Genomic DNA, 22,383 nt, shown 5'->3' on the forward strand with positions numbered 1-22,383 from the left:
TTTCTTTTCCTTACATAGAGAAAATGTTCTTAAATGGATCTTGTATAGTTTTCCGGTTGTCCCTGTCCTCTGGTTACATACACTTGTTTGATGAAGTCAGCTTTTGCACCACTAAACTTTTTTCCAATATTTTCATGGGATTTCCATATATAGTTTCTATTCTAAGGGCGGCTTTACATGTTGCAACATCGCACGTGCGATGTCAGTGGGGTCAAATCGAGAGTGACGCACATCCGGCGTCACTTTCCACATCGTAGTGTGTAAATCCTAGATGATACGATTAACGAGTGCAAAAGCGTCGTTATCGTATCATCGGTGTAGGCTCCGACTTTTTCATAATTACGCTGCCGCGACAGGTACGATCTTGTTCCTCGTTCCTGCGGCAGCACACATCGCTGTGTGTGAAGCCGCAGGAGCGAGGAACATCACCTTACCTGCCGCCGGCAGCTATACGGAAGGAAGAAGGTGGGCGGGATGTTTACATCCTGCTCATCTCCGCCCCTCCGCTTTGATTGGCCGCCTGCCGTGTAACGTCGCTGTGACGTTGTACGACCCGCCCCCTTAGGAAGGAGGCGGGACGCCGGCCACAGCGACGTCGCAGGACAGGTGAGTGCATGTGAAGCTGGCGTAGCGATAATGTTCGCTACGCCAGGAATCACAAGATATCGCTGCTGCGACGGGGGCGGGGACTATCGCGTGCGACATCGCAGCATCGGCTTGCGATGTCGCAACGTGCAAAGCCCGCCTAAGAGCTAAAGCTGTACAATGTGCAACCTAATTATAAGATCTGGTTTCTATCAAGGTTTATTCAATATACTCACAATGTTAGAATTGTAGGCTCCACAGTGTATAACAAAGGAGCCAGGGACTGCAAGGGTTGAGGGAAGAATCTAGGTTGTGATGTCAGTGTTGGACACAGAATTTAAAAGGATTGGTGGAAAGGAAAGAGGGAGGGTCAAGGGGGGGGGTATAAAAAATCCAAGTCAGGAAACACTCCCTCTCTTTCCTACCTCAGCCTGGAGAAGAACTCCCACCCTCCCTCCCCTTTTGGTTTACATTGGTATATTTATGTGTTATGCTTTGTCACAACTGGCGGAATGTTGACCCGGAAAATACATGCTCACTGTCTTACGCAGTGACCAGGCATGGTTGGACGTTTGCTGGAAAACTGGGTTTATAAGGATATAAATGGATATGGAAAATAACGATCAAAGAATTAATAAAGCTGTGGCCACCACTTGTTTCACCCAACATGGTAGTACTGTCTATTATTATCGAGTTCATCAGTTTGTAAACAAGTTTCAACACAAGACATCCTATTTTGGAGTTTAAAGTAAAGCAGTCTTGAAATTCAGTATAAACCATAGAAATCAATAGCACGCCTTATACAAGTTCAACCCAGGATTTCACCTCATGGCTTCATCTATGACACCCAAGGGAAAACTGTGAGGCTAAACTCTGGGTTGGGTTTTTGCAAGGCGTGCCACTGTTGTTAATGTATTACGCTGAATTTGGATTATAACCCCTTACGGACAGATTACATACATTTATGTCATTTACCGGCTACCTGGCTTTAATGAGGGCTCACAAGCCAAACCCACATCTTTCCCAGCTGATGATGGCTGTATAATTCAGCCATCATCTGCCTCTTACAGCCGCACGTGGCGTGGAGCTCCGACCACAGCTCAGAATTTGTTAAATGCCACTGTCAATTCATGACAGCAATATTTATAGCACGCCGGCACAGAAACGAGTTATTCTAACCATCCGTGGTTGGCATTCATATGAGACCATTATTTTTGCCACATATTGCAATAGAATGATATTACTGTATATACAGTAGTACAAGCGATTGGCTAATCAAAGCTTCAAGTACCCTAAAGGAACAAACAAATACATAAAAAATGGTTTAAAAAATATGGTAAAAATATATAAAACATCAAATCAGCAATTTTTTGCCCCACTAAAAATTAAGAAAAAAAATACACATATTTGGTATCGCTAAGTTCATAAAAGTCCGATCTATCAAAATATAAAATAAATTATTCCGATTGGTAAATGACGTAGTGAGAAAAAAATAAACAGTACAATTACATTCTTTTTGATCGCTGCAACAGCACAAAAAAAATGCAATAGTCAATCTAAACATTGTATCTACAAGAATATAGTAACAGTAAAAACATCGGCTCCAGGGATAACAAAAACAGCCTTCATACAGCCCCATCTCCTGCAAATTAAAAAAAAGTTGCACATCTTGAAAAATGGCGACACCACTTAAATAAAACAAATACTACGTATGTTTGGTATCTTTGTAATTATATTGACCTAGTGCCTCGGTGATCTCTCTGCAAATAGAGACCTGTGACAGATTCAGGGCCTGAGTCTCTTTTTGTTGGGAGACTCTTTATATTTAATTTGTTTCTTTCCTTTGGGTATGAAACAGTTAATGTCAGTTTTGTTGCCAGCAGCTTTCCAGCAGTCCATGTCAGGTGCAGCTGCTTAGCTGCCACACCCCTCACCTTTAAGTAGTGCCTTTACACAGCTACCTTTGCTGTTCATGTAACTCATTCTACTCTGGCCATCTTGGTGGAAGGAGCTTCTAGGGTACTATTCTGTGCCCATTCATCTGCTGTATTGGAGTCTGCCTGCAGCCGTGGATTTTGGTGTTTGAATCCTTCTGTGGATCCCCTGGCTGTCTTTCCTTCCCTTTAATAATGGGACTAGTGTCTCCCACTGCCATCTCACTAGCCAGGGTGGTTGCAGGGCTAGTGAGGGATTAGGTATCCAGCTCAGCGATGGATTGAAACACCCCCTAAAGGGATACTAGGGAACTCAGGTACAGTTTGAGGTAAGTTCAGGAGGTGTTCCCTCACCCCCCTTCCTAGCAACAGGGCCCACTGTTGTTAAGGTGTCCCCTATGTCCCCCTTTGTTTGTGGTGTTTTTTGTAGCATGTCAGGCGCCCAGTGGTCTGAACACGTGTGTCACGCGGTGCATATGGACTTCTACTCCGTGCGTGACACCTAGAAAATCACATTTCTGGGTCATTCTTACAGTAAAATGAACGCTATAAGTAAAAAAAGAAAAACAATTCAGGAATTGCACCTTTTTTGCTATTTCGTCATTCAAAAGTACAACTTATCCCACCAAAAAATAAGCCCTCATACGGCTATGTCGACAGAAAAAAAAATTATGGCTCTTGGAAAAAAGGGGAACAAAAAAGTAAACTCAAAAATGGAAAATGGCCACAGTGGGAAAGGGTTAAACTTAGTCATACGAGGAAGCTTCTGAATGCTTGAAGCTTTAGGAGAGTTTCAGGTCAGGTAAAGCAGTGAATTGTCTTATGTTTTTATAATTACTGTTTTTAGAAATGTTTCCAGATCCCAACCCCATGCCATCTCTGTGATTATTCCAGGTTCTGCTTCTTATATCCTCATTCATATAGAAAAGCTTACTTCAGTTTTCTAGTGATACTGTACATTATGGTGTTTAATTTGTGTTTGAAACCTTATTTTAAGTGCACATTCCCATTTGAACATTATTTTACATTTCTACATAAACAGTTGAGTCACTTTATACATTGCATTACTTTAACTGAGCTGGAGTTACAGCCTGTATTATACCCTAAAGCAGCATTTGGAATTGCAGACCTTAGAGCATAAATTGGTTAACATATTCTGCTTGCTAAATGTATACAAAGAGCTTGCTCCGGAATTTCTGCATTCTATAAAGTATAGTCTTTACGTCAGGAATTTTGTAGTAATGTGATATAAGAAAGACGAACTCTGACTATTCGCTGGTAAGCTTTTAGAGATTTTGTCTGTCAACGAGCTTCTTGATCATTTTCAAATATCAACCATCGATTATAACATACAGTGGGGAAATAAAGTATTTGATACACTGATCATTTTGCAAGTTTTTCCACCTACAAAGAATGGAGAGTTCTGTAATTTTTATCGCAGGTATACTTCAACTGTGAGAGACAGAATAAAAAAAAATCCGGAAAATCACATTGTATGATTTATAAATAATTAATTTGCAATTTATTGCATGAAATAAGTATTTGATACAAAGGAAAAGCAGAACTTAATATTTGGTACAGAAACCTTCGTTTGCAATTACAGAGGTCAGACGTTTCCTGGAGTTCTTGACCACGTTGGTACACGCTGCAGCAAGGATTTTGGCCCACTTTTCCATACAGATCTTCTCCAGATCTTTCAGATTTTAAGGCTGTCGCTGAGCAACATTGAATTTCATTTCTCTTCACAGATTTTCTTTTGGGTTCAGGTCTCTAGAATGTCTAGGCCACTCCATGACCTTGAAATGCTTCTTACGAAGCCACTCATGCCCTGGCTGTGTGTTTCAGGTCACTGTCATGCTTGAAGACCCAGCTATGACCCATCTTCAATGCTATTACTGATGGAACGAGGTTGTTGGCCAAAATCTTGTAAAACATGACCCAATCCATTCTCCATTCAATACGGTGCAGTCATACGATTTTGGTCTCATATGGCCACATGACCTTCTCCCAGGACTTCTCTGGATCATTCAGATGATTAATGGTGAACTACAAAAGGGCCTGGATATTTGCTGGTATGAGCAAGGGGACCTCACCGCCGGCTCAACACAGCAGCCGACAGAGATTACGCCTTCATGAATTAGGATGTACCGGTACGTTCTCGCTCATGAAGGGGTTAAACACTGGAAGAGGGAAATGTTTTTAATCAAGTAAACAGAAATATGGCCCCTGCGTAAGCCCCTTAGTATGTTAACCCAATACAATACTCTTTTTATAGCTCAAAAAGAGTGCGATGACTCAAAGACCATAGTTTATATTATTATTATTATTATCATCATCATTATTTACTGGCCTTCAGCTTGATCTTGAGCCATGGCAACTTCATGGATGAACGCCCTTGTAGGAAGAGCGATCTTGTGCCATCCTAAATAGGTCCACCATGCTCTTCTCTGCCGTTATCTTGATAATATAATACAATAGAAGGGTAGAAGGCGAAATCGTCTATATGCCACGCTAATACTTGGAATCAATATTAATATAATACATTTATTGTTTGAACAGGTCAACGCGTTTCAGAGACATACGTCTCCTTCATCAGGACATCAAGGAAACAACATGTCATCAGCTCCAGAGAAGCCTCCTTATATACAAGTGAAATGCCACGTCAGAAGACCGCCTGCCACAATTCAATTCGTGGCGGGACGCTCAACTGTTATATTACCAGACATGTGGACATACAATTGATACAAAGAAATATATGGAATAATTTACAAAAAATCATAGATTTAAAAACCATGCATAAAAAGAGTATAAAAATTAAAAAAAAACATTAATTAAAAAAAACTTTAAATATTTCCAAATCCATAAAAAAGAGCGGAAGGGACGGGGAACAATGGGTCTAGAGCTCAAAAAGTTAAAGTGGGATCTTGGGATCAATCTGGGATAAATCCACAACCCTATAGTGGCAGATCGAAAGATCAGTAGAAATATATATATAAAACATGAGAGGGCCTCAGAAGGGAAATGGGGATATGTAATTATTTGAACGTAAAATATTTTTTTATAACGGAACATTATTTTAATAAAAAACCTGAAAAGGTGAGTGTACCTTAATCTTTGCCTATTTCATTTCCCTACCGGGTAAGAACCTATTGCGCTTCTCTACTCCATAGTATTATTACCTGGTTATCTTGATAATATCAAGCCATCGGGTTGCTGGTCTTCCTCTTCGCCTTGTTCTTTCTATTCTTCTGACCATGATGTCCTTCTCCAGTGATTGCTCTCTTCGTGTGATATATCCAAAGTAGGCAAGTCATACCTTGATGATCCTTGCTTCAAGTGATATGTCTGGCTTGATTTGTTCCAAAATTGATTTGTTTGTTCTTCTTGCCAGTCATTGATAACATCTCCAGCACCACATTTCAAAGTGTTGATTCTTCTATAGATAGCTATTGACTTCCAGTGTTGTTGCTGCATCTTGATTAAGCAACCAAGTAGGTTGAGGTCTTTTACAACTTCCAGTTTTCGCCAACCATCTCAAATGTGTCCCGGTCATACCTGGCAGTAGTCAGTATCTTTGTATTCTCTGTATTGAGTAGGAGTTACATATTCCAACTTTCCATCTTGACACACAGTAAGGCTACGTTCACACATCAGTTTTTTGGCATCAGGCACAATCCGGCGTGTGCCTGATGCAACGGATCCGGCGCAGAATATGCAAAAACGGATGCACCTGATCCTTTTTTTTTTATGGATCCGGTATACCTGATCCGTCAAAAAATGGATCCGATGCATCAGTTTTTTGCATGCATTTCGTCCGTTTTTGCTGGATCACTTGTTTTTTTCAATAAATTGGAGCAAGCTCAGTTTAAAAAAACGTATCCGGCGGCTGCATCCATTTTTTTCCGGTGTCCATAGGCTTACACTGTAAATCACGCCAAGACAAAAAACGTTCAATGAGACGTTCCATTCAGCCGCCACATTGAGTAATTACGCCAGATCCGTCAAAAGCCGGATGCAACGTAAGGCCATCAGGCACAATCCGGTGCTAATACAAATCAATGGGGATAAAACGGATCCGGCGCCGGATCCGTTTTATCTGTTTTTTTCCGGATTGCGCCTGATAGAAAAAAACTGATGTGTGAATGTAGCCTAAGGCGGGCTTTACACATTGCGACATCGCTACCGATATATCGTCGGGGTCACGTCGTTAGTGACGCACATCCGGCGCCTGTAGAGACATCGCAATGTGTAAATCCTAGGTGCAACGATGAACGAGCGCAGAAGAGTTAAAAATCGCTGATCTGTGTCATGTCGTTCATTTCCATAATGTCGCTACTGCTGCAGATACGATGTTGTTTGTCGTTCCTGCAGCAACACACATCGCTGTGTGTGAAACCGCAGGAACGACAAACATCTCCTTAACTGCGTCCACCGACAATGCGGAAGGAAGAAGGTGGGCGGGATGTTTTGTCCCGCTCATCTCCGCCCCTCCGCTTCTATTGGCCGGCCGCTTAATGACGTCACGGTGATGTCGCTGTGATGCCGAACGCATCTCCGCCTTTAAGGAGGGATTGTTCGGCGGTCACAGCGACGTCGCCGACCAGGTATGTGCGTGTGAAGCTGCCGTAGCGATAATGTTCGCTACGGCAGCAAGCACCAGATATCGCATGTACGACGGGGGCGGGTGCTATCGTGCTCGACATCGCTAGCAATTGCTAGCGATGTTGCAACGTGGAAAGCCCGCCTAAGTCCTTCATTCCATCTACCCTTGTTACTATCAATGTTGTATCTTTTGCATATTTAAGATTGTTAATGACTTGTCCAGCAACTTGGATTCCTTCTTCTTTTTCAGCAAGTCCAACCATTCCTGAAAATAGTTTCTTCATTTAAATTGAAGAGAAATGGTGACAGGATGCAGCTTTGTCTGACGCCTCCCTCTTTTTTGAAGCAGGTCGTGTCAGACTGTTTCTTCTTGGTCGATGTAAAGGTTCCTAATGAGTTTGATGAGATGGTTTGGCACACACATATACTTCATAGTATTTCAAAGTTTCTGGTGATCAACACAGTCGAAGGCTTTGCTATTGCTGATTAAGCAAATCGATTAAGCTCCTTGTTATGTTCTTTGGTCATTTCCATTATCCATCTAATGTTAGCAACTACATCTATTGGTTCCTCTACCTTTTCTAAATCCTGATTGTTCCTCTGGCAGCTGTTTGTCGAAGTAAAGCGGGCTTTACACGTTACAAGATCGCTACAGCGATCTCGTTGGGGTCACGGATTTTGTGACGCACATCCGGCCGCTGTAGCGATGCCGTTGCGTGTGACACCTATGAGCGATTTTGCATCGTCGCAAAAACGTGCAAAATCGCTCATCGGTGACATGGGGGTCCATTCTCAAATATCGTTACTGCAGCAGTAACGAAGTTGTTCCTCGTTCCTGCGGCAGCACACATCAATCTGTGTGACACCGCAGGAACGAGGAAGCTCTCCTTACCTGCCTCCCGGCCACAATGCGGAAGGAAGAAGGTGGGCGGGATGTTCGTCCTGCTCATTTCCGCCCCTCCGCTTCTATTGGGTGGTGGTTCAGTGACGCTGCTGTGACGTCGCTGTGACGCTGAACAGGAGGCCGTGCGCTGGTCACAGCGACGTCGCAGGGAAGATAAGTAGTGTGACAGGTCCGGGCGATGTTGTGCGACACAGGCAGAGATTTGCCCGTGTCGCACAACCGATGGGGGCGGGTACCCACGCTAGCGATATCGGTCACAATATCGCACCGTGTAAAGCGGCCTTAAGCCTGTAGCTGTCTTTATAGGATCTTCAGTAGGTTTTTGCTGGCATGAGGTACAAGCGCAGTAGTCTAAGGCGGACTTTACAGGCTGCAACATCGCTAGCAATTGCTAGCAATGTCGAGCGCGATAGCACCCGCTCCCATCGTACATGTGATATCTGGTGCTTGCTGCCATAGTGAACATTATCGCTACGGCAGCTTCACATGCACATACCTGGTCGGCGACGTCGCTGTGACCGCCGAACAATCCCTCCTTCACGGGGGAGGTGCGTTCGGCGTCACAGCGACAACACCGCGACGTCACTAAGCGGCCGGCCAATAGAAGCGGAGGGGCGGAGATGAGCGGGACATAACATCCCGCCCACCTCCTTCCTTCCGCATTGGCGGTGGACGCAGGTAAGGAGATCTTTGTCGTTCCTGCGGTTCACACACAGCGATGTGTGGTGCTGCAGGAATGACAAAGAACATCGTATCTGCAGCAGTAACGACATTATGGAAATGAACGACGTGACACAGATCAGCGATTTTTTACGCTTTTGCACTCGTTCATTGTCGCACCTAGGATTTACACATTGCGATGTCGCTACCGGCGCCAGATGTGCGTCACTAACGATGTGACCCCGACGATATATCAGTAGCGATGTTGCAACATGTAAAGCCCGCCTTACAGTTTCCACAGTCGGTACATCTCCCTTCTTTGGAATAGGAATAAACACCAATTGTCCCTATCTGTTGACACAGGCATGTGATGACCCCAACTGCTTTTTCAGAAGACTTCATTAGCTTTATTAGATTATTGTCACATCCAGGTGCTTTGTTTTTGACAGAAGCTTTACCACAGCAATGACTTTGTCCTTCAAGATGTTTGGTTTGCTATCTTTTCCAGTCTCAGTTCCTTCTCATTTCACTGAGTTGTACTTGTGGAGGTGCTCCTTGTATTCTTTCTATCTTTACTTGATCTGTTTTGGCTCAGTTTGTTCTCAGTGGCGTCTTTGAACATTCCCACTCTTGGTTGAAACTTTCATTGTATCTCTTTGATCTTTTAGTATGCCTTCCTGGTCTGGAATTTTAGAGGTTTGTTTTATATATCTGTACATTTTGGTAATAAAGTTCTTTGTCTGCTCAAATTGTTCTTTTTATTCTTTTACTGATGTTGTCTGCGTCCTGCTTGTTACCTTTTGCCATTTGGCTTTTTCCTATGATCTTTAGGTTCTCTTCTGTTAACCATGGGTGCGGGGGTCTCTTCTGCCTCTTGTTTATTGTATTTCTAAATTCTTCAGTAATAATATTCCTTTTATTTATCCATAATTCATCAGGCTTTCTTTCATCCATGACCAGTGATAAACATCGGTTGTGCAGACTGTTTAAAAAAACTTCAGGCATGTTGGTCAAATTGAAGTCGGAAATGGGCTGTTTAGTCTTTTTGTGCAGCTTGACTTTAATCTTTGTTGTCAAAAGTTTATGATCAGTTCCACAGTCAGCACCTGGCCTTGTTTTTGCAGTAATGATCAACAATCTCCATCTTGGCAAACACATATGTAATTAATCTGATTCCTATACCACCCATTGATGTCCATGTATAGAGCCTCCATTTGTGATTTTGGAACAGGTGTTCATGATCAACAGTTAATTTGTCATGGAAAAGTCAATGAATCTTCCTCGAGCCTTGTTTCATTCTCCAAGTCCAAAGCTTCCAACAATGATTCTATGTTTGCCGTGGCACACTTTTGCACTCATATCTCCCATGGTAATGAGTAAATCTTGTTTTGGCGTCATGTCAATTTTCTCTTGAACTTGATTGTAGAATAGTTCAACGACCTCCTCCGTGGCATCTGTTGTTGGTGAGTAGACTTGTATAATTATGACATAAATTGGTGCTCCTTGCAGTCATATCAAAATGACTATCACTGACTGCATTGTTCTTCAGGTACAGTCCAAGTTCCGAACTTTATTTTCATCTTCCTACCCTAACCTACTGTATCCTCATCTATCCCTTGTAGACTGTGAGCCCTCGCGGGCAGGGACCTCTCTCCTCCTGTACCAGTCTGTATCTTGTACTGTTTATCATTATTGTACTTGTCCCTATTATGTATACCCCTTTCACATGTAAAGCGCCATAGAATTGATGGCGCTATAATAATAAATAATAATAATAATCTTGTATACTTTATAGAATACAAAAATGCCAGAATAAGCTCCTTGTATATATTTAACTAGCAACGTATGTTAGTCCATTTACACTGTAAGATCTTCAAATTCTAAATTCAGCTTTAGGGTATAATACAGGCTGTACACAGGCTTTGTTAAAGTGATTCAAATTTTTATGTAGAAATACCCCTACACACGGTATGATACCTCACAGTGAATCCCCCACATAATTTTCTCTTAGTGTAATGCATTGTATGATGACTCCACAGCAAGCAACACCAATATGTTGCCTCCACAGTCCCTCCACAGTATGATGACTCCAAAACCTCCTTCAGACAGAATGATGTCTCTCCCAGCCCCCCCCACAGTATAATGGATCACCAAAACCCATAAATCATGTATGCTGGACTCCCACAACCCCTCACACCATACAAGATAGCCGATACAGCCCCTCATGCAGTATGCTGGCCTCCACAGCTCCCCACATAGTATTTTGTCCTCCACACACCATATTTAGTGAGCCCCACAACACCACACACATCATGATGGCACCCACTGCCCCCTACACCTATACATTATTGACCCTATAGCCACACATGTATTTCTATTGTACTTTCCTCTGATTGTTCCACTCCTGGTTTTGGTTTACAAGTACAGAAGTAAAAAAAACCTAAGAGTGGCCTAAGAAAACCCACTGGTGCACTAGTAAATGAAATAATAATTGACTGTGTATTATACTTATATTTTACATTCTGCTTTTGTACTATTGCTCAGGTTTTTAGTCTCTGGATTGATCAATAATATCACATCACAGGATTACGGTAGTCAATCACTAGCACAGGACATTACAATTGATATGGAGCTAAGCTAATAGGTACTTGACCTATATAGTGACTTCTTTTCAAATCACATAGTTGAATAGTCATAGTATTACAATGTAGTAGATCCAAAGTGGCTTCTTTTCTGCATGTTTTTCCTGTAGTGAATGCGGCAGCACTCTATATAGGAACCAATACTACTCTCTTATAAAATAATGTGTTTTTTTTTATCTTTTATTATTTTTAAATAGAGCAGTTAAACATAAGAAAATACTTATTTTAAGGACCCTTTAAACCTAAAGCAGGACCATATTATAGTCTCCTTAACACCACGTTTATGGACAATGACACCTGTATATATTTAAAGAGTAAAATAAAGTATCCAAATGTTTTCTGTAAGGTATAAGCAGGTTCCTGTGCTCTAAAAACATGCCATAACTTCAGGATATTTAGGTACATATGTGATAACTTTATGCTCTTTAGGTGCATGTTTGTCAGGTAGCTATCTGGTGGATTTCTTGACAATATTGTATATCAGGGGTCTCAAACTCAGCTGGGGGAATGGGCCGCACATAGAAAAAAAATTGAGGGGGGCCGCATTCTTTGCAGGACAAAGTGACATTTTTAATGATTCCATGTTTTTTTTTCTATATACCTTTGGATCACTATTTTCAACATTTTTTTGTTTGATTATAACAAACCTGCACTTTTTTATTTAGTTATATATATATATATATATATATATATATATATATATCTCAAAATTCATTTTTAATGGCAAAAAAGTCATGCTTGATTTTGAATATTTTTTTACATTTTATCCCCTTCTAATATTGTTGTACAATTAGCAGCATCATACACAATCATCTTAGCCAACATCTTGTAGTAATGTCTCCCATCTTGTAGTAATGTCCCCCATCCTGTAGTAATGTCCCCCTTGTGTCCTGTATAATATGCTAATATGCACATCCTTGTGCCGTGTAATTATGTCCCCCTTACTGTAGCAATGTCCCCATCCTTGTGCCCTGTAATAATGTCTCCCATCCTTATGCCCTATAGTAATGTACCTCTTCCTTGTACCCTGAGTAATGTGCTCATCTTTGTGCCCTGTAGTAATGTGCCCATCCTTGTACCCCGTAGTAATGTCTCCCATCCTTGTGCCCTGTAGTATTTGCCCATCCTTGTAGTATTGTCCACACTTGTGCCCTGTAGTATTGTGCTCATCCTTATGCCCTGTAGTATTCTGCCGATCCTTGAAGTATTGTGTCTATCCTTGTGCCTTGTAGTACTGTAACCATCCTTGCAGTATGGTGTCCATCCTCATGCCCATCCTTGTAATATTGTGCCTATCCTTGCAGTACTGTGCCCATCCTTGTAGTATTGTGCCCAGTGGTATTATGCTCATCCTTGTAGTATTGTGCTCATCCATGTAGTACTGTGACCATCCGTGTAGCATTGTGCTCATCCTTGTAGCATTGTGCCTATCCTTGTAGTATTGTGCTCAGCCTTGTAGTATTGTGCTCATCCTTCTATTATTGTGCCCAGTACCTTGTAGTATTATGCCCATCCTTCTAGTATTGTGCCCATCCTTCTAGTATTCTGCCCATCCTTCTAGTATTCTGCCCATCCTTCTAGTATTGTGCTCATCCTTCTAGTATTGTGCTCATCCTTCTAGTATTGTGCCCATCCTTGTGCCTTCATCCTTGTCTCCTATAATGCTGCTCTTCACAAACGCAAAAAAAAAAAATTCTCACCTTCTCACCTTTTTTCCGTTACCTCAGGGCTGTGTGCTGATCAGTGTTTGCAGCGTTTTGGATGCCGCATGTTTAATCTGCGTCCAGAGCATTGGGTTCTATCGTTCAAGCAGAGTGGATGGGATTTCTAGAAGCTCTGAGCACTATATCAATGGCTGCCGCCGGCCAATAAGATGCAAGGAGGTGACGTCATACAGCGACATCACCTCCTTGCATCTGATTGGCCACATCATCCATTGGTGTAGTGACGGCAGTTCCTCTGTGCGGCACCGTAAATTATTCAACTGTAGTAAAACCCTGCCTGCCGGCTCCCGGCATAGAGCTGCGATCGTCACGGGTCTGCGGGCCGCAAAAAGCAGACCTCTGCTCTATATACTACAGGATATGCTGTTTTATGGTAGATGTCAATGTCAGATACTGTGATGCCACACAAAAACTTTTCAGGAAGAATAAACATACTCTGTGCTTTCAACATGATGTGATTAAGGTTAAAAGCTACCTTGCCCTCACAATGAACAAATATATTTTGAAGGGTGTAGGCACTAAAGACCCAGTCACACACAACGACTTACCAGCAATCCTGAAAACGATGCGACCTGATAGGGATCGCAGGTAAGTCGCTGGGAGGTCGCTGGTGAGATGTCACACAGTCAGACCTTACCAACAATGCAGGAACGATACAGGTCGCAGTAGCTAGAAACCGTGACTCAGCAGCGATCTCGCTAACGATCTTGTTATGTGTGACGGTAAGTCTCATATTAATTACCCTAAAGGGTGCTTTACACGCTGCAACATCGCTAGTGATCTCGTTAGCGATGTGACACACCAGATCGCAGATGCGATCTCCCGAGATCGGTTTTACAACGTCGGTCGCATGTACTATCTCGGCAGATCATATCTGCGATCTGGCGTGTCACATCGCTAATGAGATCGCTAGCGATGTCGCAGCGTGTAAAGCAGCCTTAAGTCTGGTTTTACATCATTGTTTCATCGTAGTGTATGGTGAACTATGTGTTGTGGTTCAGGAGAATCATAAATGTGTCTGGATGTTGCAAGCACTGTGAAATAATCTGTTAAGGTATCAAAAAGAGTCACCATTGTTTTAATTTCTATTTGATAAATGAATAATGCTGAGAAACCAAAAAACAATTTTGTATAAAGAGGTAAACTATTTTTTGATCCAAAAGATCCTCTAAAGACACACAATACTTTATTAATAAAGTATTGTGTTTTTAGAGGATCTTCTAAATCAATAATGCACATGCAAATGAGCAACTTTGTCATATGTATTGATTGTTGTCTTGCTAACAACTTTATCATTCAAAATAATCAAGACAACAAGCGGATCTGCCATCTTGGATCTAATTCTTACCAACAGAGAGGAAATTGTTGAGGAAGTAAAGGTGACTGGGAATTTAGGAGGCAGCGATCATGCTATCTTCAAATTTTGGATTTCAAGGGGAAGAAGACCTGTGAGGACTCAGACTCTAAGGCCGGGGCCACACAGGGACTAGTGGGATTCTTGCATGACACTCGGCTCGCGATGGCAGCACAGCAGGAGCCGAGTGTCATGTGAGTGTCACTGTGACTGAGGTCCGATCATGCGATCAGACCTCAGCTGCGGGGGATGGGCCGGCACTGAGGAGGGGCGGGCTGGCAAGGAGGAGGAGAGGGAGGGATTTATCTCCCTCTCTCCTCCGTAGCCGGCTATTGCCATTCTCGCCATGCACTCGTTGTACACCGGTGTACCTCAAGTGCAGTGCGATCTTTCTCTCACCCCATATACTTGAATGCTGCGATTGTTTTCTCGGTCCAATTGGGGCCGAGAAAATAATTTCTCATGGTTGCTGACACATAGGTTAATATTGGTCCGAGTGGAATGCGATGTTTTATCCCATTCCACTCGGTCTGATTTTCATGCCGTGTGACTTAAGCCTTAGTTTGAACATCAGAAAGGCAGATTTTAATGTACTCAGAAACAGAGTATAAAAGGTCCAATGGCTGGATGTTCTTAAGGACCGAAATGTTCAAAAAGGATGAGAGATTTTGCTAAATGAAATTATCACTGCACAATCAGTAACAATCCCTAAAAGAAGGAAGAATTGGAAGTATGTTTTTAACACTAGAACTACTGAGGTAGTCATTTTGACTACTTTGCACTATGTATTTCTATATAGGTATCACGAGTCCAGTAGTTCTAGTGTTAAAGAACAGGATGTATGAACACAGAACTAATTGCTTTGCTAAAAAAGAAAAAGAAATGTATATCAAATGGAAAGAGGGGGCATATCTATAGAAGAATATAATGCTGTCTGCAGGGATTGCATGGCAAGACTTAGGCGGGCTTTGCACACTACGACATCGCAGGTGCGATGTCGGTGGGGTCAAATTGAAAATGACGTACTTCCGGCATCGCATGCGACATCGTAGTGTGTAAAGGCTCGATGATACAATTAATGAGCGCAAAAGCATCGTAATCGTATCATCGGTGCAGCGTCGGCGTAATCCATGATTACGCTGACGCGACGGTCCGATGTTGTTCCTCGTTCCTGCGGCAGCACACATCGTTGTGTGTGAAGCCGCAGGAGCGAGGAACATCTCCTACCGGCGTCACTGCGGCTTCCGTAGGATATGCGGAAGGAAGGAGGTGGGCGGGATGTTTACGTCCCGCTCATCTCCGCCCCTCCGCTCCTATTGGCTGCCTGCCGTGTGACTTCGCAGTGACGCCGTATGACCCGCCCCCTTAATAAGGAGGCGGGTCGCCGGCCAGAGCGACGGTCGCAGGACAGGTGAGTCCATGTGAAGCTGCCGTATCGATAATGTTCGCTGCGGCAGTTATCACAAGGATATCGCAGTTGCGATGGGGGTGGGGACTATCGCGCTCGGCATCGCAGCATCGGCTTGCGATGTCGTAGTGTGCAAAGTGCCCCTTAGGGTGGCTTTGCACACTACAACATCGCAGGTGCGATGTCGGTGGGGTCAAATCGAAAGTGACGCACATCCGGCGTCACTTGTGATGTCGTAGTGTGTAAATCCTAGATGATACGATGAACGAGCGCAAAAGCGTCGTTATCGTATCATTGGTGCAGGCTCTGACATTTCCATAATGCCGGTGCCGCGACAGGTACGATGTAGTTCCTCGTTCCTGCGGCAGCACACATCGCTGTGTGTGAAGCCGCAGGAACGAGGAACATCTCCTTACCTGCCGCCAGCGGCTATACGGAAGGAAGGAGGTCGGCGGGATGTTTACATCCTGCTCATCTCCGCCCCTCCGCCGCCATTGGCCGCCTGCCGTGTGACGTCGCTGTGCCGCCGCACGACCCGCCCCCTTAGGAAAGAGGCGGGTCGCTGGCTAGAGCGACGGTCGCAGGGCAGGTGAGTGCATGTGAAGCTGGTGTAGCGATAATTATCGCTACACCAGCTTTCACAAGATATCGTATCTGCAACAGGGGCGGGGACTATCACGTGCGACATCGCAGCATCGGCTTGCAATGTCGCAACGTGCAAAGCCTGCCTTAAGGTACCGTCCACATAACGAGATCGCTGCTGAGTCACGGTTTCTGTGACACAGTAGCGATCCCGTTATCATTATGTGTGACATCTACTAGCGATCAGGCCCCTGCTGTGAAATCGCTAGTTGTTGCAGAATGGTCCAGGTCATTTTCTTCAAAGGCGATGTCCTGCTGGGCAGGACACATCGCTGTGTTTGACACTGTGTGTGTGACTGCTGAGATCGTTATACAGGTCGCTACTGCGACCTGTATCGTTCCTGCATCGTTGGTAAGGTCTGACTGTGTGACATCTCACCAGCGACCTCCCAGCGACTTACCAGCGATCCCTATCAGGTCGCATCATTTTCGGGATCGCTGTTGTGTATGACTGGGCCTTTAGAAGAGCTAAAGTCAATAAAGACATGAGGTTTGCAAGTAAGACCAAAAGCAATAAAAAAGGTATTGGAAGTATGTCAAAAGCAAAAGAAAAGTCAAAGATGCTATTGGATTTTTAAAGGATGAAAAAGGTGAAGTGGTCAAAAAGGATGTTGAGAAGGCTGCAGTTTTAAATTATTATTTTGCATGTGTTTTCTAAGAAAGCCAATGTAACATCAACTGATTTTCATTGTACTATCAAAGGAATAAAATAATCCACACTATCTATAGAACAGAGATTGTAAGAGAACACTTAGCTAACTTAAATTAATTTAAATCTCCTGGTCTTGATGAATTACATCCTAGGGTACTGAAAGAGATAGCAGAGGAAATTGCAGAACCACTAGCCAGAACCTCAGAAAATTACTGGAGAACAGGAGAAGTCTCAGGAGATTGAAGAAGGGCAAATGTTGTCCCTATCTTCAAAAAGAAGGAAAGAAGGTGGAGCCAGGAAATTACAGGCCAGTGAGCCTTACTTCTATACCAAGAAAGAACTTTGAACAAATTATTAAACAGCATGGATGTAAGTACTCGGATAAGAATACAGTAATTAAACAAAGCCAGCATGGGTTTGTAGCAAACAAGTCATGCTAGACTAATCTAATTTCCTTCTATGATGGAATCACTGACTGGTTGGATCAGGGAAATGCGGTAGATATAGTATATCTTGACTTCAGCAAAGCATTTGATAAAGTATTTCATACTATCCTTGTTGAAAAAATGACCAAAGTATGGGATTGACAAGGCTACTGCTAGGTAGATTAATAACTGGCTCAGTGATTGTACTCAAATAGTGGTAATAAATTATTGCAAAAATTCAGATCCAACAAAGGAAATAGAAAAAAAGCAGCAACTCACTGGGTGAATTGCTGCTTTTTTCCTTTTTCCTTTTTTGGATCTAAATTTTTGCACTGCAGTCTGTTTCTGAGCGTGCAGCTCCGGGGCAGGTATCCCATGTCCGCAAGAGCCGTCCGGTTCCTTAGACCAGTGCGAAGCTGATTGTTGCTTGTCTGTGGTGCCCGGCCTTTTCTCTCCACACTTGAATTTTATTAAGTAATTGCACATCCAATTGGAAGAAAGTTTCAATTGAGGTACCCCAAGGCTCTGTCTTGACCCCAATGTTGTTCAACATTTTTATAAATGATTTAGATAATGGAACTGCAGGTAAACTAATTAGATTTGCAGACTATGCAACGTTAGGAAGGATAGCTAACACTAGAGAAGACAGAGAAAGGATTTAGAAGGATCTAGATAATCTGGAACAATGAGCAGTGACTACAGTAATAGAATGGTATTGAACACGGAGAAAATGAAAATTCTACATCTGGGCAAGAAAAACGGAAATAGCATCTATAGAATCGGAGGAATAGAACTAAGCAACAGGATGTGTGAAAAAGACTTGGGTATACTAATAGATCACAGACTGCATAGGAATCAACAGTATGATGCAGCAGCAAAAATGGCAAGCACAGGTCTTGGATGTATTAAAAGAAGAATAGAGTCTAGATTATTTAAAGTAATCATCCCTATCTACTTCTCTTTGGTCAGACCTCATCTGGAACACTGTGTGCAGTTCTGGGTACCACATTTTGAAAAAGACATTGAAGAACTGGAGCAAGTTCAGAGAAGAGCTACCAGCATGGTGATTAGACTGCAAACTATATCCTACAAGGAACGGTTAAAGGATCTGGAATGTTTAGCTTGCAGAAAAGAATGCTAAGAAGAGGAGACTTAATAGCAGTCTACAAATATCTGAAGGAATGTCACAGTGTAGAGGGATCATTCTTATTCTCATTTCACATCGAAACATGAGAAGCAATGGAATCAAACTGAAAGGGAGAAGATACAGATTAAAAATTAGAAAAAACTTTTTGTCAGTGAAGGTGATCAATGAGTGGAACAAGCTGCAACGAGAAGTGGCCAGTTCTCCTTCAATGGAAGTCTTCAAACAGGCTGAACAGACAGACATCTGTGTGGGATAATATTGTGAATCCTGCAATGAACGTTGGACACAATGACCCTGGAGGTCCCTTCCAACTCTAAAGGGTGCTTTACACGCTGCGACATCGCTAGCGATCTCGTTAGCGATGTGACACGCCAGATAGCAGATGCGATCTACCGAGATCACACATGTGACCGGCGCTACAAAAAACGACCTATGTGCGATCTCAGCAGATCGCATCTGGTGTGTCACATCGCTAACGAGATCACTAGCGATGTCGCAGCGTGTAAAGCACCCTTAACATTCTATGATATCTTAGTAGTTTATTTGACCTCCTAAATTCATCTTTCATGCTTAATTTATGGATGAAATCTGTAAAATCTGGATTCAGTGAAGACAGATTTCTCCATTACTGAGATAGATGGTAGTTGGTGCTTATAATATTCTATGGAGGTTGAAGAGTGAGAGGTAGACAGACATTCTACTGCAAGTTCCGCTGCAATGACCGGTACATTACTCATAACATTATTAGCATCAACTGTCATCTTTTGTCTCAGTAATGGGAAAATCTATGCTCACTGAAGACCGTGCATCTTTGGATACAGGTAATGGCCTCCATTCATGTATTATGAGGCCATGCATAAGTTAACTGGTACACAGTGCCTTGAAACAGTATTCGTACACTAAAGTCTTTTCCACATCTTTTTCACGTTACACCCACAAATTTATATGTATTTTATATGATAATAACCCACACCAAGCAGAAAGTATTTGTGAAATGTAAAGTAAATGACACATGGCTTGCAAATATTTACAAAATATGAATCTGAAAATTGTGACGTGCATTTGTATCTGCCCCCCCCCCACCCCGAGTCAATACTTTGTAGGACCACCTTTCGCTGCAATTACTGCTGCACATCTTTTGGGTTATGTCACTACCAGCTTTGCACATCTAGAGGCTGACATTTTTGCCCATTCTTATTTACAGTCTAGCTCTAGCTCTGTGAGATTGGATGGACAGCATCTGTGAAGAGAAAAATTCAAGTCTTGCCACAGATTCTCAATGGGATTTAGATCTGGCTTTGCCTGGGTGTCACGCTAGGTACGGGGTATTACCAAGCGAACGGCAAAAAGGAAGAGAAGGGAAAATCTGTATCTAGGGAAGGGGGAGATGGTGACACCTGACCAAACCTACCGCTAGTCTCTGACCACCCTAGATAGGTTCCGCACCTATGCGCTGAGCCAGATACTTGACCCTAGGAATTTCTAGTGCTAGACCCTAAATAGGGAATGGGTGGGATGTGCGCTTCATCAACCCCACTAAACACTATAGAAGACACAAGAAGGACAAACAGGGGAAAAATGCATGAACTACTTATCCACAGATGACTGAGGTAGAAGTTCAGCAAAATTTCAGCAACGATACCACAGATGAGTACAAGCCCCCTGCTTGCAACTAAACCTAGAATGAACTGAATAATATCACCAGCACAGACCAGGGAAGAAGTGAGTATTTAAGCACATAGAGAATACTGATCATCAGCTGGATGGAAGGAGGGCTCTGCTGGTTCCTAAAGGGGAAGAGATGAAAACCAAGCAGGAAAGCTACCTAATACAATGAATACTAACAGCAGGAACAATAGAAAGTCAGGGAGTATTTTGCACAGCCAAACACTGTGACCTTCTATTGCCAGAAACCACATGACTGTCACCCGCGACATACTTGTGACACTGGGTCATTCAAACACATGAATATGCTTTGCTAAACCATTCCATTATAGCTCTGGAAGTGTCTTTAAGGTTGTTGTCCTGCTGTAAGGTGAAACTATGCCCCAGTGTCAAGTCTTTTGCAGCAGCTAATAGGTTTTCCTCCAGGTTTGCCCTACATTTTGCACCATCTATCTTCCCATCAACTTTGACCAGGTTCCATGTCCCTGCTGAAGAAAAGCATTCCCATAGAATGATACTGCCACCACTATGTTTGACAGTGGTGATGATGTTTTCAGGGTGTTGTGTAGTGTTAGTTTTCCGCTACACATAGAGTTTTGCATTTAGCAGAAAATATCCCTTTCTTCCACATGCTAGCTGTGTTCCCTACATTTTTTTTTGCAAGCTGCGAAAGGGGACAACTTATGGCTTGCTTTCACAAATGGCTTTCTTCTTGCCACTTTTCCATAAAGGCCAGATTTGTGGAATGTATGACTAAATTGTTCTGTGGACAGATTCTCCCACCTGACATTTGGATCTCTGCAACTCCTTCAAAGTGACCATAGGCCTCGTTGCTTCTTCTCTAATTAATGCTCTCCTTGCTTTGGATTTCAGTTTAGGTGGATGGACGTTTCGTAGTAGGTTTTCATTTGTACTTAACTCCTTCCATTTTTGGATGATAGATTGAATAGTGCTTCGTGAGATGTTTAGAGCTTTGGCTATTTATTTTTTTAAAACCTTACCCTGCTTTACTCTTCTCTACAATCTGCTCTGTGGTGTGTTCCTTCATTGTCATAATGCTGTTTGATATCTAATGTTCTCTAACAAACCTCTAAGGCCTTCACAGAACAGCTGTAGTTATACTGAGAAGAAATTACATACAGGTGGACAGAATTTAGTAATTAAATGACTTCTGAAGGCAATTGGTAATGCAGGATTTTATGGGCTGAAAACAAATGCACATCACAATTTTCAGATTTACATATACTGTATATATATATATATATATATATATATATATATATATATATATATATATTTATATATATTTATTTCTTTAATTTAGAAATCCTATATATAATTTCCTTTAAACTTTATAAATATTTGCTACTCAGTGTTGATATATCACATAAAATACCAATAAAATACATTTAAATTTGTGGATGTAATGTGAAAAAATGGTAACCAGAATATGAATACTTTTTCAAGGCATTGTGTTCCCAGATATCATGTGCAATCTTCATCATAAACCCCAACTGTGGTAGGTTAGCATTACAATATAATTTCATATTTTTTGTTATTGGAAATATTTCATATACAAATTGTGAATGCAGTGGCTCTATGCCTTGGTCCCTACAATACGAAAAAAAAAATACAAATATCCCAATTGTATCACATACAGTATATAGCAATGCCTGAACCGCTATTGTGCAACCTCAAGAAGTCACAAATCAACCAATTAGTAGAATCCTAATAAGAATAAATAGAGCTAGCTTTATACCGGGTTAAGATTTAAGGAATATGATATGGAATAATGTAATGATTTCTAGGAGGGCTGCATTATAAGGATGTGATTGCTTTCATGACACTAGTAAGAACATTTTTTATCAAACCATAATCAAGGTAATGACACAGGTATCCTTATCATGTGTCAGAAAACTTATTTTTTTACATTTTCTTTAACTTCTTTAAAACACCATGTAAAAATATCACCTCCTTTGTTCCAGAATCAGATACTGCAGTCCCTTTCCATGCCTCACCATCCCCTTTGCTGCCCGTTA

General features: G+C 42.2%; 1 protein-coding gene across 1 annotated transcript in view; it reads right to left on the reverse strand.

The window, feature by feature from the left end:
* The window catches only part of LOC142291580 (CYFIP-related Rac1 interactor A-like), a 126,176-nt gene that overhangs the window by 102,896 nt on the left and 897 nt on the right, over positions 1–22,383 (reverse strand). The window lies entirely within an intron of this gene.

This window comes from Anomaloglossus baeobatrachus, chromosome 2 (assembly GCF_048569485.1).
Source record: "Anomaloglossus baeobatrachus isolate aAnoBae1 chromosome 2, aAnoBae1.hap1, whole genome shotgun sequence".
Classification (NCBI taxonomy): Eukaryota; Metazoa; Chordata; class Amphibia; order Anura; family Aromobatidae; genus Anomaloglossus; species Anomaloglossus baeobatrachus.